This window comes from Salvelinus sp. IW2-2015, linkage group LG32 (assembly GCF_002910315.2).
Source record: "Salvelinus sp. IW2-2015 linkage group LG32, ASM291031v2, whole genome shotgun sequence".
NCBI lineage: Eukaryota > Metazoa > Chordata > Actinopteri > Salmoniformes > Salmonidae > Salvelinus > Salvelinus sp. IW2-2015.
In genome coordinates this window covers 26,345,921-26,350,380 of record NC_036871.1, presented here as the reverse complement: position 1 = coordinate 26,350,380, position 4,460 = coordinate 26,345,921, and the positions used below count along the sequence as shown (strand labels likewise).

The 4,460-nt window shown below is 42.5% G+C and overlaps 1 long non-coding RNA gene across 1 annotated transcript in view; it reads left to right on the top strand.

The window, feature by feature from the left end:
- The window catches only part of LOC139023449 (uncharacterized), a 763,591-nt gene that overhangs the window by 572,209 nt on the left and 186,922 nt on the right, over positions 1 to 4,460 (top strand). The gene's annotated exons all lie outside the window — the stretch shown is intronic.

Here is a 4,460-nt window from a genome sequence, read left to right as displayed (position 1 = left end):
AGAGGTCTGTAATTTTTATCATAGGTACACTTCAACTGTGAGAGACGGAATCTAAAACAAAAATCCAGAAAATCACATTGTATGATTTTTAAGTAATGAATTTGCATTTTATTGCATGACATAAGTATTTGATACATCAGAAAAGCAGAACTTAATATTTGGTACAGAAACCTTTGTTTGCAATTACAGAGATCATACGTTTCCTGTAGTTCTTGACCAGGTTTGCACACACTGCAGCAGGGATTTTGGCCCACTCCATCTATACAGACCTTCTCCAGATCCTTCAGGTTTTGGGTCTGTCGCTGGGCAATACGGACTTCAGCTCCCTCCAAAGATTTTCTATTGGGTTCAGGTCTGGAGACTGGCTAGGCCACTCCAGGACCTTGAGATGCTTCTTACGGAGCCACTCCTTAGTTGCCCTGGCTGTGTGTTTCGGGTCGTTGTCATGCTGGAAGACCCAGCCACGACCCATCTTCAATGCTCTTACTGAGGGAAGGAGGTTGTTGGCCAAGATCTCGCGATACATGCCCCATCCATCCTCCCCTCAATACGGTGCAGTCGTCCTGTCCCCTTTGCAGAAAAGCATCCCCAAAGAATGATGTTTCCACCTCCATGCTTCACGGTTGGTATGGTGTTCTTGGGGTTGTACTCATCCTTCTTCTTCTCCAAACACGGCGAGTGGAGTTTAGACCAAAAAGCTCTATTTTTGTCTCATTAGACCACATGACCTTCTCCCATTCCTCCTCTGGATATCCAGATGGTCATTGGCAAACTTCAGACGCGGCTGGACATGCGCTGGCTTGAGCAGGGGGACCTTGCGTGCGCTGCAGATTTTAATCCATGACGGCGTAGTGTGTTACTAATGAATTCTTTGAGACTGTGGTCCCAGCTCTCTTCAGGTCATTGACCAGTCCTGCCGTGTAGTTCTGGGCTCATCCCTCACCTTCCTCATGATCATTGATGCCCCACGAGGTGAGATCTTGCATGGAGCCCAGACCGAGGGTGATTGACCGTCATCTTGAACTTCTTCCATTTTCTAATAATTGCGCCAACAGTTGTTGCCTTCTCACCAAGCTGCTTGCCTATTGTCCTGTAGCACATCCCAGCCTTGTGGCAGGTTACTAAATTGTATCCCTGATGTCCTTACACAGCTCTCTGGTCTTGGCCATTGTGGAGAGGTTGGAGTCTGTTGATGAGTGTGTGGACAGGTGTCTTTTATCGGGTAACGGGTTCAAACTGTGGCAGTTAATACAGGTAATGAGTGGAGAACAGGAGGGCTTCTTAAAGAAAAACTAACAGGTCTGTGAGAGCCGGAATCTTACTGGTTGGTAGGTGATCAAATACTTATGTCATGCAATAAAATGCAAATTAATTACTTAAAAATCATACAATGTGATTTTCTGGATTTTGTTTTACATTCCGTCTCTCACGTTGAAGTGTACCTATGATAAAAATTACAGACCTCTACATGCTTTGTAAGTAGGAAAACCTGCAAAATCGGCAGGTATCAAATACTGTTCTCCCCACTGTATGTCTGGTATGTGTTAGACAAATCATATAGCTAAATTGGCAAACTATTACTAATGCTGTCAATCTGGTGGTAAAGGTTATAAAGTATAGAAATATACATTTTCATATCGTCTTGTCACAGTCAGTATGAGTATAAGTATTGATAATTGCAATGTAGGTTGTCAAGATAGTCAAACGCCCTTTTCACTGTTCATAACGATCTGACACTTTTTAATGACTAGACATGATTAAACACAACTAAATGTTTCCCTGTTTTAGCTCTCATAAAATGCATAACGGTTTGAGCTTTGTGAACAATAATTGGTGCAGTGTGATTTCAAATGTGATTGTTCAAGTGTATTTTGATAATTTTGCATTAAACACTTACTTCCTCAAACTGTTTTTCTTAAGTAGTCTGTCAAGTGTCTTCACCTATATCATCTGCATATACAGTAAGGTCAAAAATGATTGTCCCCCTTAATAAAGATGAGCAAGAAAGACTGTATAAAATAAATAATACAAATACTGAGCTATATTGTATGCTGAAACAAATGTGGAAATTATATTTTTGTACTAATAAACTCAGCAAAAAAATAAATGTCCCTTTTTCAGGACCCTGTCTTTCAAAGAAAATTCGTAAAAATCCAAATACTTCACAGATCATCAGTGTAAAGGTTTTAAACACTGTTTCCCATGCGTGTTCAATGAACCATAAACAATTAATGAACATGCACCTGTGGAATGGTCATTAAGACACTAACAGCTTACAGACGGTAGGCAATTAAGGTCACAGTTACGAAAACTTAGGACACTAAAGAGGCCTTTCTACTGACTCTGAAAAACACCAAAAGAAAGATGCCAGGGTCCCTGCTCATCTGCGTGAACGTGCCTGAGGCATGAGGACTGCAGATGTGGCCAGGGCAATAAATTGCAATGTCCGTACTGTGAGACGTAAGACAGCGCTACAGGGAGACAGGACGGACAGCTGATCGTCCTCACAAAGGCAGACCACGTGTAACAACACCTGCACAGGATCGGTACATCCGAACATCACACCTGCGGGACAGGTACAGGATGGCAACAAACAACTGCCCGAGTTAAACCAGGAACACAGGAATTCCTCCATCAGTGCTCAGACTGTCCACAATAGGCTGAGAGAGGCTGGACTGAGGGCTTGTAGGCCTGTTGTAAGGCAGGTCCTCACCAGACATCACCAGCAGCAACGTCGCCTGTTGGCACAAACCCATCGTCGCTGGACCAGACAGGCAGACCAGACAGAATTATTTTCAATTGCTTTCAATACCTCACCTTACGAGGACAACGGCACTGAGCCTTTTCATCAAATATTTTATGAGAATAGAGGTTTTGGCCATGCACACCAATGGTGGGTTTGGCATCGAAAAACGGAAACAAATGCAGAAAGTACCTCATACCTACTGGATCTTTGATGTTATGAAGCTATTTTGCTTCCAATGGTCCTGGGGCCTTTAAGGTCAACGGCATCATGAACGTTACTCAGTACCAGGACATTTTAACCAAAAACCTGGTTGCCTCTGCCAGGAGTGGATCTTCCAGCGAGACAATAACCCCAAACATACAGTACCTGTCAAAAGTTTGGACACACCTACTCATTCAAGGGTTTTTCTTTATTTTGACTATTTTCTACATTGTATAATAATAGTGAAGACATCAAAACTATGAAATAACACATATGGAATCATGTAGTAAACAAACAAGTGTTAAACAAATCAAAAATATATTTCATTTCTGAGATTCTTCAAAGTAGCCACCCTTTGCCTTGATGACAGCTTTGCACACTCTTGGCATTCTCTCAACCATCTTTATGAGGTAGTCACCTGGAATGCAATTCAAATAGCAGGTGTACCTTGTTAAAAGTTAATTTGTGGAATTAATTTCCTTGTTAATGCGTTTGAGCTAATCAGTTGTGTTCTGACAAGGTATTTAAAAAAAAAAGTATTTAACCTTTAACAAATTCTTAATTCCAAACCCTAATCCGGACGACTCTGGCACAATTGTTAGCCACCCTATGGGTCTCCCAATCACGGCCAGTTGCAATACAGCCTGGAATCTCCACCCAGCACAGCCAGAAGAGTACTGGCCACCCATCAGAGCCTGGTTCCTCTCTAGGTTTCTTCCTGGGTTCCTGCCTTTCTAGAGAGTTGTTCCAAGCCACTGTGCTTCTACATCTGCATTGCTTGCTGTTTGGGGTTTTAGGCTGGGTTTCTGTATAGCACTTTGTGACATCGGCTGATGTAAAAAGGGCTTTATAAATTAATTTGATTGATGTACCAGGGTCTGTAATGACGCCTAGCACTGAGATGCAGTGCCGTAGACCGCTGCGCCACTCGGGAGCCCCAGGTTGGGGTGGTATACAGAAGATAGCCCTATTTGGTAAAAGACCCAAGTCCATATTATGGCAAGTACAGCTCAAATAAGCAAAGAGAAACAACAATCCATCATTCATCTTAAGACATGAAGGTTAGTCAATCCGGAAAATGTCAAGACCTTTGAAAGTTTCTTCAAGTGCAGTCGCAAAAAACATCAAGCGCTATGATGAAACTGGCTCTCATGAGGACCTCCACAGGAAAGGAAGATCCAGAGTTACCTCTGCTGCAGAGGATAAGTTCATTAGAGTTATCAGCCTCAGAAATCGGCATTTAACTGCACCTCAGACTGCAGCCAAAATAAATTATTCACAGAGTTCAAGTAACAGACACATCTCAACATCAACTGTTCAGAAGAGACAGCGTGAATCAGGCCTTCATGGTCAAATTTATGCAAAGAAACCACTACTAAAGGGCATCAATAAGAAGAAGACTTGCTTGGGCCGAGAAACACGAGCGATGGAAATTAGACCGGTGGAAATCTCTCCTTTGGTCTGATTAATCCAAATTTAAGGGTTTGCACTGACCCACCGCCAAACCGGTCAT